At 41.7% G+C, this 15,057-nt stretch overlaps 1 pseudogene; it reads left to right on the forward strand.

Annotated features, from left to right (window-relative positions):
- The first annotated feature begins 910 nt into the window (after positions 1-910).
- LOC103018117 (thymidylate synthase-like) lies at positions 911-13,260 on the forward strand (annotated as a pseudogene).
- The last annotated feature ends 1,797 nt before the right edge of the window (positions 13,261-15,057 follow it).

Consider the following 15,057-nt stretch of genomic DNA (forward strand, 5'->3'; position numbering starts at 1 on the left):
TCTGGAGAACGCTGACTAATACAGAACTAAAAAAAAACTTAGTAGAGCTAGCACATGAAATGTACGTTTGGGAATGAGAAAGGTAGAGGGAAAGAGACTAAGTTGGAGAATTAAGCAGAGTTCATATACTGAACACTTTGTCTCAAAGGGAATGTGAAACCATGGGAGGATTTGCATTTAAGAAAGGACACGTTGGCTGTTTTATGAAGAGTAAATTGGAGGGGGTAAAACAAGAGTCAGGGAGACCAGTTAAGAGGCTGTTGCCATATCCCAGCCAACAGGCTCTCTCCATAGCACCCACATCAAGACATTTTGAGGCTCCTTCATGGCCTTCATCCCTTCTGCCTTGAAGCATAGATATTTATGCACATGCTTTCTCTCTTCTTCCAGAACAATCTCCTTAAGGGTGGGAACAAAGTCACATAGCCTGATAATAACAGCTAGCACTTAACACTTAGGATATACTAAGCACACTGTATACATAACATCTAATTCCACAATAACCATGCAAGATAGCTATTATCCCCCATTTACCAATGAAGAAACTCAAATTCAGAAATATTTGCCAAATAAGTATATGCACCAGCCCACACAGCTGGTAAATGGTGGCACTTGGATTCCCACCCAAGTCAGCCCTGCTCCAGATCTCTCCAAGCTCCTGTAGTGATCAATAAACACACATACAGTTGAATTGCAAGATGTCTGAGTCCAATCTTATCAAACTACAGATTTTTCTTTTGATGTGTGTTTGCCTACAGAGGGTGGAAAAATAATTTACCCATATTTCAGGGTTGTTTTTTTTTCTAGAGTACTCTATACCAGGGGGTGTTTTATTCTCACAGTGAATGTGAAAGTGCAATTTGAGGATTTTCGATACAATAGTATAAGTACTGAATGGACTTGACCGGCAATGTCGGAAGAAGAGGAAGAGGATGCTGGAACCAAAGAGGAAAGTCAAGGCCAGCCAAGAGCATCAGTGGCAGGCTCTATGCAGTTCCAGGAAACATTAAAGGCTGGCATCACTCCCCGCTTAATCCATAATGTGACTGAGCCACAACCCCAGTGATTTTGAGGAAAAAGAATCAGCAGACTTTTGCAGCTTTAATAGAATGTATAAGCAACTAAAAGTTTCAGCGAAGCCTTCACTTCATTACCTCAGCAGTCATACCCTGACCTTGTGGCCGCTCTTTGCGAAAAACCCTTTTATGTTTTTTCACATAAGTGGAATTAACACTTATATGGGGATTTTTTCCCTCCATGGCATGAACTCATGGTAGACGAATGCTTCAGTAGATTACAAGTACTTTTTCAATGTCACATTTCTATAACAGTGTTACGGAACAAAACTAATTGTCATCCGGATTGGAGGCAATTCTATTCACAGCAAGATAAATTGGATTTCTAAACTGTGATTTCCATTGTGTTACCTCTATGTATCATGAAAGTTATCCTGATGTGCCCAGCAGTCAGGCTACTTACTTATACAGTGAGGTCCAGCTTTATGCTGAATTCATCATCTTTCACTTCCCGAGGGAGGACAGAAGCACAACGGAAGCATAATTTTAGACCACCATCTAATGGAAGGGGTTAATGAGGATATACTACTCTAAATATCAGTATGAACTTTCAAAGACTAGAAGAAAACAGTCCATTCCCTAAGAAGATTAGACATCACTGTGAGTTATCCAATTTATCACTGTGGAGTTTTCTGTGTGTGTAAAGCCCTCTCTCTCTCTCTCTCTCTCCTTTTTTAATACTACTTTTTAGATATATGCAAACAGTACAACTATTTCAGAATGCAAATCGCCATCAATAAAAACATCCCATCTTGCAATTTGTAAATTTGGACTCCACTAATCTTTTAATATATTGGGCAATGTCTTGGGTGGCATTTTCACAATCTATAAAAAAAAAATAAGATTTTCTAAGTGAATTAAAAGATTAAAAATATTATGGAAAACAAGATGGATAGTGCAAATGTTCATACTGCTGTAATGAAAAGGCAAACAGGAGGTAGTAAAGCTTAGGACCACGGACTTTATAGAGTCAGTCCTTCTGGGTTCAAATCTTGTCTCACCATTGTTGTGATCTGGACAAATTACTTAACCTTACTCTGCCTCCATTTTCCTATCTGTAAAATGCAGATCATAATAATACACACCTCATAGTAGATTGCCATGAAGATTAGAGTTAACAATATACTTAGAGAAGTTCCTGGCACACACTAAACACTCAGTGGTACAACTTATTACTACTATTAGTATTATAATCTGAAAGCATCCTTTTTTTAAAACAAATAAGTTATGAACTACTCATAGTTCTATCTCAATCACTCCAGCAGATTTCCTTACAATCTCTAGCAGGCAGTATGATGTTGCCTCATTCACATTACTAAGTATCTTTGAAAATAAGAACACTGCAGTCCTAAAAAAAAAAAAAAAATTTCTAGATTTCACTTTTCCCCACTTATTTTCTATTGGTGGTATTTTTCTATATTTAAAGTAAACCTAAGCTATCCAGCAAATACCTGGGCCTTGTTACTTTATGTCCTGTAAAATCCTTACAGGATCTTGGAAAATATGACTACCTGCAACATTCCCCACTATGAGGACACAAGATAAAATTCCTTTGTTTTTGGCATGGATCATTTATGTATGTGGGAAATCATACTTATGTTTTATTTGCTAAATGCTAAAGGGAAAGGAGACATTAGACCCTAAAGTGTTTCAGAAAGAGGTAAAATAAAAAAGAGAATGCAAAAAAGTAACATTTTCCTAGTTCACTTGGATTAAATGGAATCTATAAATACACAAGGTGAGGTTTTCACAAGCAGCAAGTTAAAGAATCTATATCCATATTTTATCGATGCAAAACTGCCAAATGATTTTTCCTAAAATTTAAATGTTTCTATCTAACAAAACTGATTTTCTTGGGTCCAGGGAGGGTGCATTATTCATCCAGGTAGTATCTAGCAAATATAGAGTATACAATAATTATTGACCTAAATAAATTTGAATGAGCACATAGCACAGCACTGGGCTCAAGGGAGGCACTCAAATATTTTTCGAATGAATGAACCAGAGGAAGATTGATGGAAACTGCTTCCAGGTGACCTGTCTTGCAGGTTGTAATCAAGATTAAGCAAGAAATATAGGAGGGCAGAATGGATACCATCCCAAAATAATACACACACGTACGTATCTAACATATGCATTCACATACACAAACTGAAGCAATCTCAATAATTAACATTCAAAAGTAACAAGAACTTAAACTACAGAAGAAACACCAGCAATTCATATAGATAATGACAATATTAAGCAAATTGCCTTGGATCTAACCCACCATTTAAAATAGCCTTGCTCAGTTCTCGAGGCAGAATATTTCCCCAATTTATATAGTTTTGGCTTTTAAATCTGAAAAAAGGAAAGAAACTTTCTGAAATGTCTGAGATCTAAACTCCTTTTTCCCCTCTCAACAAATTCAACTCTAGGGCAACAATGTGTCAGCGTCATTCGCCATCACTGGACCTGAGAGCTGAGTTCGGTCCTCCCATTTGAATTTTTTTTTTTTTAACATCTTTACTGGAGTATAATTGCTTTACAAAGGTGTGTTAGTTTCTGCTTTATAACAAAGTGAATCAGCTATACATATACATATATCCCCATAACCCTTCCCTCTTGCATCTCCCTCCCTCCCACCCTCCCGATCCCACCCCTCTAGGTGGTCAAAAAGCACTGAGCTGATCACCCTATGCTATGAGGCTGATTCCCACTAGCTATCAGTTTTACATTTGGTAGTGTATACATGTCCACACCACTCTCTCACTTTGTCCCTGCTTACCCTTCCCCCTCCCCGTGTCCTCAAGTCCATTCTCTAGTAGGTCCGTGTCTTTATTCCCATGCTGCCCCTAGGCTCTTCATGACTTTTTTTTTTTTTTAGATTCCATATATATGTGTTAGCATATGGTATTTGTTTTTCTCTTTCTGACTTACTTCACTCTGTATGACAGACTCTAGGTCCATCCACCTCACTACAAATAACTCAATTTAATTTCTTTTTATGGCCTAGTAATATTCCATTGTACATATGTGCCACTTCTTCTTTATCCATTCATCTGTTGATGGACACTTAGGTTGCTTCCATGTCCTGGCTATTGTAAGTAGAGCTGCAATGAACATTGTGGTACATGACTCTTTTTGAATTATGGTTTTCTCAGGGTATATGCCCAGTAGTGGGATTGCTGGGTCGTATGGTAGTTCTATTTTTAGTTTTTTAAGGAACCTCCATACTGTTCCCCATAGTGGCTATATCAATTTACATTCCCACCAACAGTGCAAGAGGGTTCCCTTTTCTCCACACCCTCTCCAGCATTTATTGTTTCTAGATTTTTTTATGATGGCCATTCAGACTGGTGTGAGATGATGTCTCATTGCAGTTTTGATTTGCATTTCTCTAATGATTAATGATGTTGAGCATTCTTTCATGTGTTTGTTGGCAATCTGTATATCTTCTTTGGAGAAATGTCTATTTAGGTCTTCTGCCCATTTTTGGATTGGGTTGTTTGTTTTTTTGATAGTGAGCTCCATGAGCTGCTTGTATATTTTGGAGATTAATCCTTTGTCAGTTGCTTCATTTGCAAATATTTTCTCCCATTCTGAAGGTTGTCTTTTCGTCTTGTTTATGGGTTCCTTTGCTGTGCAAAAGCTTTTAAGTTTCATTAGGTCCCATTTGTTTATTTTTGTTTTTATTTCCATTTCTCTGGGAGATGGGTCAAAAAGGATCTTGCTGTGATTGATGTCATAGAGTGTTCTGCCTATGTTTTCCTCTAAGAGTTTGATAGTGTCTGGCCTTACATTTAGGTCTTTAATCCATTTTGAGTTTACTTTTGTGTATGGTGTTAGGGAATGTTCTAATTTCATACTTTTACATGTAGCTGTCCAGTTTTCCCACCATCACTTATTGAAGAGGCTGTCTTTTCCCCATTGTATATTCTTGCCTCCTTTATCAAACATAAGGTGACCATATGTGCGTGGGTTTTTCTCTAGGCTTTCTATCCTGTTCCATTGATCTATATTTCTCTTTTTGTGCCAGTACCATACCGTCTTGATTACTGTAGCTTTGTAGTACAGTCTGAAGTCAGAGAGCCTGATTCCTCCAGCTCCATTTTTCTTTCTCAAGATTACTTTGGCTATTCGGGGTCTTTTGTGTTTCCATACAAACTGTGAGATTGTTTGTTCTAGTTCTGTGAAAAATGCCAGTGGTAGTTTGATAGGGATTGCACTGAATCCGTAGATTGCTTTGGGTAATAGAGTCATTTTCACAATGTTGATTCTTCCAATCCAAGAACATGGTATATCTCTCCATCTATTTCTATCATCTTTAATTTCTTTCATCAGTGTCTTATAGTTTTCTGCATACAGGTCTTCTGTCTCCTTAGGTAGGTTTATTCCTAGATATTTTATTCTTTTTGTTGCAGTGGTAAATGGGACTGTTTCCTTAATTCCACTTTCAGATTTTTCATCATTAGTGTATAGGAATGCAAGAGATTTCTGTACATTACTTTTGTATCCTGCTACTTTACCAAATTCATTGATTAGCTCTAGTAGTTTTCTGGTAGCATCTTTAGGGTTCTCTATGTATAGTATCATGTCATCTGCAAACAGTGACAGCTTTACTTCTTCTTTTCCGATCTGGATTCCTTTTATTTCTTTTTCTTCTCTGATTGCTGTGGCTAAAACTTCCAAAGCTATGTTGAATAATAGTGGTGAGAGTGGGCAACCTTGTCTTGTTCCTGATCTTAGTGGAAATGGTTTCAGTTTTTCACCATTGAGGACGATGTTGGCTGTGGGTTTGTCATATATGGCCTTTATTCTGTTGAGGTAAGTTCCCTCTATGCCTACTTTCTGGAGGGTTTTTATCATAAATGGGTGTTGAATTTTGTCCAAAATTTTTCTGCATCTATTGAGATTATCATATGGTTTTTATTCTTCAATTTGTTAATATGGTGTATCACATTGATTGATTTGCACATATTGAAGAATCCTGCATTCCTGGGATAAACCCCACTTGATCATGGTATATGATCCTTTTAATGTGCTGTTGGATTCTGTTTGCTAGTATTTTGTTGAGGATTTTTGCATCTATGTTCATCAGTGATATTGGCCTGTAGTTTTCCTTCTTTGTGACATCTTTGTCTGGTTTTGGTATCAGGGTGATGGTGGCCTTGTATAATGAGTTTGGGAGTGTCCTCCCTCTGCTATATTTTGGAAGAGTTTGAGAAGGATAGGTGTTAGCTCTTCTCTAAATGTTTGATAGAATTCGCCTGTGAAGGCATCTGGTCCTGGGCTTTTGTTTGTTGGAAGGTTTTTAATCACAGTTTCAATTTCAGTGCTTGTGATTGGTCTGTTCATATTTTCTATTTCTTCCTGGTTCAGCCTCAGAAGGTTGTGCATTTCTAAGAATTTGTCCATTTCTTCCAGGTTGTCCATTTTATTGGCATAGAGTTGCTTGTAGTAATCTCTCATGATCCTTTGAATTTCTGCAGCATCAGTTGTTACTTCTCCTTTTTCATTTCTAATTCTATTGATTTCAGTCTTTCCCTTTTTTTCTTGCTGAGTCTGCCTAATGGTTTATCAATTTTGTTTATCTTCTCAAAGAACCAGCTTTTAGTTTTATTGATCTTTGCTATTTTTCCTTCATTTCTTTTTCATTTATTTCTGATCTGATCTTTATGATTTCTTTCCTTCTGTTAACTTTGGGGTTTTTTTTTCTTCTTTCTCTAATTGCTTTAGGTGCAAGGTTAGATTGTTTATTTGAGATGTTCCTTGTTTCTTAATGTAGGATTGTATTGCTGTAAACTTCCCTCTTAGAACTGCTTTTGCTGCATCCCATAGGTTTTGGGTCATCATGTTTTCATTGTCATTTGTTTCTAGGTATTTTTTTATTTCCTCTTTGATTTATTCAGTGAAATCTTGGTTATTAAGTAGTGTATTGTTTAGCCTCCACGTGTTTGTATTTTTTACAGATTTTTTCCTGTAATCGATATCTAGTCTCATAGCATTGTGGTCGGAAAATATGCTTGATACGATTTCAATTTTCTTAAAGTTACCGAGGCTTGATCTGTGACCAAAGATATGATCTATCCTGGAGAATGTTCCATGAGCACTTGAGAAGAAAGTGTATTCTGTTGTTTTTGGATGCAATGTCCTATAAATATCAATTAAGTCCATCTTGTTTAATGTATCATTTAAAGCTTGAGTTTCCTTATTTATTTTCATTTTGGATGATCTGTCCATTGGTGAAAGTGGGGTTTTAAAGTTTCCTACTATGATTGTGTTACTGTCAATTTCCCCTTTTATGGCTGTTAGTATTTGCCTTATGCATTGAGGTGCTCCTATGTTGGGGGCATAAATATTTACAATTGTTATATCTTCTTCTTGGATTGATCCTTCGATCATTATGTAGTGTCCTTCTTTGTCTCTTGTAATAGTCTTTGTTTTAAAGTCTATTTTGTCTGATATGAGAATTGCTACTCCAGCTTTCTTTTGATTTCCATTTGCATGGAATATCTTTTTCTATCCCCTCACTTTCAGTCTGTATGTGTCCCTAGGTCTGAAGTGGGTCTCTTGTAGACAGCATATATGCAGGTCTTGTTTTTGTATCCATTCAGCCAGTCTATGTCTTTTGGTGGGAGCATTTAATACATTTATATTTAAGGTAATTATCGATATGTATGTTCCTATTCCCATTTTCTTAAATGTTTTGGGTTTGTTATTGTAGGTGTTTTCCTTCTCTTGTGTTCCTTGCCTAGAGAAGCTTCCTTTAGCATTTGTTGTAAAGCTGGTTTGGTGCTGCTGAATTCTCTCAGCTTTTGCTTGTCTGTAAAGGTTTTAATTTCTCCATCAAATCTGAATGAGATCCTTGCTGGGTAGAGTAACCTTGGTTGTAGGTGTTTCCCTTTCATCACTTTAAATATGTCCTGCCACTCCCTTCTGGCTTGCAGAGTTTCTGCTGAAAGATCAGCTGTTTACCTTATGGGGATTCCCTTGTATGCTATTTGTTGTTTTTCCCTTGCTGCTTTTAATATTTTTTCTTTGTGTTTAATTTTTGATAATTTGATTAATATGAGTCTTGGAGTGTTTCTCCTTGGATTTATCCTGTATGGGACTCTCTGCACTTCCTGGACTTGATTAACTATTTCCTTTCCCATATTAGGGAAGTTTTCAACTATAGTGTCTTCAAGTATTTTCTCAGTCCCTTTCTTTTTCTCTTCTTCTTCTGGGACCCCTATAATTCAAATGTTGGTGCATTTAATGTTGTCCCAGAGGTCTCTGAGACTGTCCTCAATTCTTTTCATTCTTTTTTCTTTATTCTGCTCTGCAGTAGTTATTTCCACTATTTTATCTTCCAGGTCACTTACCCGTTCTTCTGCCTCAGTTATTCTGCTATTGATTCCTTCTAGAGAACATTTAATTGCATTTATTGTGCTGTTCATCATTGTTTGTTTGCTCTTTAGTTCTTCTAGGTCTTTGTTAAACGTTTCTTGCATTTTCTCCATTATATTTCTGAGATTTTGGATCATCTTTACTATCATTATGCTGAATTCTTTTTCAGGTAGACTGCCTATTTCCTCTTCATGTTTTTGGTCTGGTTGATTTTTACCTTGCTCCTTCATCTGCTGTGTTCTTCTCTGTTTTCTCATTTTGCTTAACTTACTGTGTTTGGTCTCTTTTCATAGGCCGCAGGTTCGTAGTTCCCGTTGTTTTTGGTATCTGTCCCCAGTGGCTAAGGTTGGTTCAGTGGGTTGTGTAGGCTTCCTGGTGGAGGGGACTAGTGCCTGTGTTCTGGTGGATGAGGCTGGATCCTGTCTTTCTGGTGGGCAGGTCCACATCTGGTGGTGTGTTTTGGGGTGTCTGTGACCTTATTATGATTTTAGGCAGCCTCTCTGCTAATCGGTGGGGTTGTGTTCCTGTCTTGCTAGTTGTTTGGCATAGGGTGTCCAGCACTGGAGCTCGCTGGTCATTGAGTGGAGGTGGGTCTTGGCATTGAGATGGAGATCTCTGGTAGATTTTGCTGTTTGATATTACGTGGAGCTGGTAGGTCACTTGTGGACCAGTGTCCTGAACTCGGCTCTCCCACCTCAGAGGCACAGGCCTGATGCCAGGTTAAAGCACCAAGACCCTGTCATCCATACAGAAAAAGAGAAAAAGGGAAATATATATATATATCATTGCTCCCAAAGTCCACTGCCTCATTTTGGGATGATTCGTTGTCTATTCAGGTATTCCACAGATGCAGAGTATATCAAGTTGATTGTGGAGCTTTAATCTGCTGCTCCTGAGGCTGCTGGGAGAGAGTTCCCTTTCTCTTCTTTGTTCGCACAGCTCCTGGAGTTCAGCTTTGGATTTGGACCCGCCTCTGCATGTAGGTCGCCTGAGGGCGTCTGTTCCCCGCCCAGACAGAACGGGGTTAAAGGAGCAGCTGCTTCGGGGGCTCTGCCTCACTCAGGCCGGGGGGAGGGAGGGGTACGGAGGAGGCGGGGTGAGCCTGCGGCGGCAGAGGCCGGCGTGACGTTGCAGCAGCCTGAGGCGCGCAGTGCGTTCTCCTGGGGAAGTTGTGCCTGGATCACGGGACGCTGGCAGAGGCGGGCTGCACAGGCTCCCGGGAGGGGCGGTGTGGAGAGTGACCTGTGCTTGCACACAGGCTTCCTGGTGGCGGCAGCAGCAGCCTTAGTGTCTCATGCCCGTCTCTGGGGTCCGCGCTGAGAGCCGCGGCTCACACCCGTCTCTGGAGCTCCTTTAAGCGGCGCTCTGACTCCCCTCTCCTCGCACACCAGGAAACAAAGAGGCAAGAAAAAGTCTCTTGCCTCTTCAGCAGCTCCAGACTTTTTCCCGGACTCCCTCCCGGCTAGCTGTGGCACACTAGCCCCCTTCAGGCTGTGTTCACGCCGCCAGCTCCAGTCCTTTCCCTGCGATCCGACCGAAGCCGAGCCTCAGCTCCCAGCCCCGCCCGCCCCGGCGGGTGAGCAGACAAGCCTCTCGGGCTGGTGAGCGCTGCTCGGCGCCGAGGCTCTGTGCGGGAATCTCTCCGTTTTTCCCTCTGCGCCCCTGTTGCTGTGGGATCCGCGCTGATAGCTGCAGCTCGCGCCCTTCTCCGGAGCTCGTTTAGGCGGCGCTCTGACTCCCCTCTCCTCGCGCACCAGGAAACAAAGAGGGAAGAAAAAGTCTCTTGCCTCTTCGGCAGCTGCAGACTTTTTCCCCGGACTCCCTCCCGGCTAGCTGTGGTGCACTAACCCCTTCAGGCTGTGTTCACGCAGGCAACCCCAGTCCTCTCCCTGCAATCCGACCGAAGCCCGAGCCTCAGCTCCCAGCCCCGCCCGCCCCGGCCGGGGAGCAGACAAGCCTCTCGGGCTGGTGAGTGCTGCTCGGCACCGCTCCTCCATGCGGGAATCTCTCCGCTTTGCCCTCCGCACCCCTGTGGCTGCGCTCTCCCCCGTGGCTCCAAAGCTTCCCCCCCCGTCACCCCCACCCCCGTCTCCACCCGCAAAGGGGCTTCCTAGCGCGTGGAAACCTTTCCTCCTTCACAGCTCCCTCCCACTGGTGCAGGTCCCGTCCCTATTCTTTTGTCTCTGTTATTTCTTTTTTCTTTTGCCCTACCCGGGTACTTGGGGAGTTTCTTGCCTTTTGGGAGGTCTGAGGTCTTCTGCCAGCGCTCAGTAGGTGTTCTGCAGGGGTTGTTCCACATGTAGAGGTATTTCTGATGTATTTGTGGGGAGGAAGGCAATCTCCACGTCTTACTGTTCTGCCATCTTGAAGCTCCTCTCCCACGTGACTATTATTCCAAAGATTTTCAAGACATTTGAAAGCCCCTCAAACTCTCGTATTCTTCTCAGCCCCTGCCCAGTCCAGCCAAGATGGCAGACAGTTTCCAGAACGGTTATGTCAAGGATTGAAATGGGGGATTATCTCTTTCTACTAAGACTAGTGTATCCATCCTATGGAAGATGATAAATAGAAAGGGATAACCTATATTTTAATCAAGGGTGCTGTTCTCCATAGTAGAAATATGCATGAAATTTCCCCCAAATTTTATTTCATATGCCATCATTTCTCAACACTGATTTCTGTTCATAAATCAGCTTCACTGGGAAATGTCCATTTAGGATAGTATATTTAGGCATTCCAAATAGCCCAAAGAGAAGCCATTTACACATTCTGCTGTAGCCCCAAGTAAGGTCAGTTCCACTGAGGCATATTGTAAAATTTAAAAAACATTTAAAAGGCATTGAAAAAAGTTCATAATCAGAGGAGATAATACGTACATTCACAGAGGAGATGTAAATGTTACACTGAGATTTGTCAATTTGTCAAGGAAAATAACTCAGGGCCAGAAGGAAGAAATTCTTATCTGCTAAGGCTGACCAAAGTAAGGGGAAGCAGCCCAGCCTACCTCTGCCAACAGTGCTTTGCCCACGGCAATTAAAAACTCTGGGTGGAATACTGAAAACATCTTTTTTTAAGGCGTTTATGGGCTCACCAAGAAAATTAAGAATCCTCAAAACCCAAAAATCAAGAGAAAGCGGAAACACAGGGAAGTAGAGCCCCAAAGTTGACATTTACTCTGAGGGCATTTGCCCAACTCCAGAGTCCTTGAACTTCATTTTCTGACCTTAAAGATCATAAGGGTCAATCTAAAGTCGGATGTCCTATAGGAGATTCCCCTCCCTCCATAAAGTGGAACCACAAAAAGCCACGCTCACAATGTCAGGGTGAACAAGAAATCAACCATCCACAGCCAAAGGAGGCAGCAAATAAAATTGCCTGCCCGGCCCTAAATGTTGTCACTAGATAGAGGGGGGAAAAAAATCTCCCTCGAGAATTCTTAACACAAGCTGATTCTTTCGAAAGTTTGTAGCCCAAACACAGAATACCGTGGACTGAGAAACCTTAAAGAAATACTTCAGGATAAAACGGTCCCACATTGGTAATGCCCCAGACATTTGGCAGAAACAAATGAAAATCCTAAAAGAACCCACCTTCAACGTAAGCCTCAAAAATTCCCATGGGTAAAAATTATGAAGTCAGAGTCAAAAATCCCAAACCGCGGGAAGGATTTAACTCACCGTGAAAGAGTCAGCAGAAACAGCAGATGACATGAACTAACCTATAAACTTCAGATATTGGAAGAAACCTACAAGTATGTTTACTATGTTTAAGAAATAAAAGGGGAGATTGAAACTGTGACTAAGAAGAAAAAGACTTTAGTGGTCACAGGAAGAGGCGGGGTCTCCTGAGAGACGGCGGGAAAAGAGGCACCGGAAGGGGCAGGGCCACCTCGCCCGCCGCCGTCGCCGTCGGGTCCCGGCATCCCCCAGGCTCCGAGTTGCTGCCATCCCCACCCCCAGGGAGCTGCAGTACCGGGGTCAGATTTAGCACATCCTCCGCTGCGGCTTCGGAAGGATGACCACGCCCGCACCGGCTCCCTGACGATGCTCCTCTCACAGGCGCATGACAGCCTGAGAGATGAATTTCGTCTGCTGACAGAAAAGTGTTTTCTGGAAGGGTTTTTGGGACGAGCTGTGGTTGATCAAGGGCTCCACAAATGCTAAGGAGCTGTCTTCCAAGGGAGTGAAAATCTGGGATGCCCACGGGTCCCGAGACTTCTTGGACAGCCTGGTACTCTCCACCAGAGAAGAAGGGGATTTAGGCCCAGTTTATAGCTTTCAGTGGAGGCCTTTGGTGGCTGAATACAAAGATGTGGATTTAAATGTATTCACGTCAAGGAGTAGACCAACTGCAAAAGGTGATTGACACAATCAAAACCAACCCTGAAGACAGAAGAATCATTCTATGTGCTTGGAATCAAAAGATCTTCCTCTCATACCCTGCCACCCTGCCCCTGTGCCATGCCCTTTGCCACTTCTACGTGGTGAACCATGAGCTGTCCTGCAGCTGTACCAGAGGTCAGGAGACAGGGGCCTGGGTGTGTCCTTCAACGTTGCCAGCTATGCCCTGCTCACCTACATGATCGCACACATCACAGGCCTGAAGCCAGGTGACTCTGTACACACTTTGGGAGATGCACACATTTACCTGGATCACATTGAGCTGCTGAAAATGCAGCTTCAGGGAGAACCAAGGCCTTTCCCAAAGCTCAAAATCCTTGGAAAAGTTGAGAAAATCTGACTTCAAGGCTGAAGACTTTCAGATTGAAGGCTACAGTCCCCATCCCACTATTAAAATGGAAATGGCTGTTTAGAGTGCTATTTTTTTTTATTGAGGTATAGTTGATTTGCAGTGTTTGAGGTGTACAGCAGGGTGATTTGGTTGTGTATACTTTTTCAGATTCTTTTCCATTAAAGGTTGTTGCAGGATGTTGAATATGGTTCCCTATGCTGTGCAGTGAGCCCTTGTTGTTTATCTATGTTGTACATAGTGGTTTGTATCTGTTGGTCCCAAATTCCTAATTTATCCCTCCCCCACCTTTCCCCTTTGGTAACCATAAATTTGTTTTCTATGTGCGTGAGTCTATTTCTGGTTTTTTTGTTTGTTTTTAATACATTTATTTATTTATTTATTTATTTATTTATTTTTGTCTGTGTTGGGTCTTCGTTGTTGCACGCAGGCTTTCTCTAGTTGCGGCAAGCAGGGACTACTCTTAGTTGCGGTGCACAGGCTTCTCATTGCAGTGGCTTCTCTCTTGTTGCGCAGCATGGTCTCTAGGCGTGCAGGCTTCAGTGGTTGTGGCATGCGGTCTCAGTAGTTGTGGCTCGCGGGCTCTAGAGTGCAGGCTCAGTAGTTGTGGCGCATGGGCTTAGTTGCTCCGCGGCATGTGGGATCTTCCCAGACCAGGGCTCGAACCCATGTCCCCTGTATTGGCGGATTCTTAACCACTGCGCCACCAGGGAACTCCCCTCTGTTCTGTGAGTAAGTTCAGTTGTATCATTTTTTTAGATTCCACATATAAGTGATATCATATGGTACTTGTCTTTCTGTTTCTGACTTACTTCACTTAGTATGATAATCTCTAGTTGCATCCATGTTGCTGCAAATGGCATTATTTCATCTTTTTATAGCTGAGTAATATTCCATTATATGTATACCACACCTTCTTTACCCATTCATCTGTCAATGGACATTTAGGTTGCTTCCATGTCTTGGCCATTGTAAATAGTGCTGATATGAAAATGGGGTGCATGTATCTTTTTGAATTAGAGTTTTCATCTTTTCCAGATATACACCCAGGAGTGGAATTGCTGGATCATATGGTAACTCTATTCTTAGATTTTTTAAGGAACTTCCATACTGTTCTCCCTACTGGCTGCACCAATTTGCATTCCCACCAACAATATAGGAGGATTGCCTTTTCTCCACACCCTCTCCAGCATTTATTCTCTGTAGACTTTTTGATGATGGCCGTTCTGACTGGTGTGAGGTAGTACCTCATTGTAGTTTTAATTTGCATTTCTCTAGTAATTAGCGAAGTTGAGCATCTTTTCACGTGCCTGTTGGCCATCTGTATGTCTTCTTTGGAGAAGTGTCTATTTGGGCCTTCTGGCCATTTTTTGATTGGGTTGTTTGTTTTTTAGAGTGCTTTTTTTTTAACATCTTTATTGGAGTATAATTGCTTTACAATGTTGTGTTAGTTTCTACTGTATAACGAAGTGAATCAGCTATATGTATACATATATCCCCATATCCCCTCCCTCCTGTGTCCCCCTCCCACCTTCCCTATCCCACCCCTCTAGGTGGTCACAAAGCACGGAGATGATCTCCCTGTGCAATGCAGCTGCTTCCAACTAGCTATCTATTTTACATTTGGTAGTGTGTATATGTCAATGCTATTTTAGAGTGCTTTTAAAGGAGTTGTTTGAAGGATATTTACACCCAGGTAAAAGTTTACTTTGCTCTAAAGGAAAGAGGAACTAGGTCAAAACCTGTTGGTGACCTATCAATTGTTATTGATTAACCATTAAGGATGTTGCCACTGGCACATAGAACTGTGCTGGTTTTCTTAGTAATAAAAGGCCTTGAGTTTGGTTAATTCACTGAGGAT

The sequence above is a fragment of the Balaenoptera acutorostrata genome, chromosome 11 (genome assembly GCF_949987535.1).
Source record: "Balaenoptera acutorostrata chromosome 11, mBalAcu1.1, whole genome shotgun sequence".
In the NCBI taxonomy this organism is placed as follows: Eukaryota; Metazoa; Chordata; class Mammalia; order Artiodactyla; family Balaenopteridae; genus Balaenoptera; species Balaenoptera acutorostrata.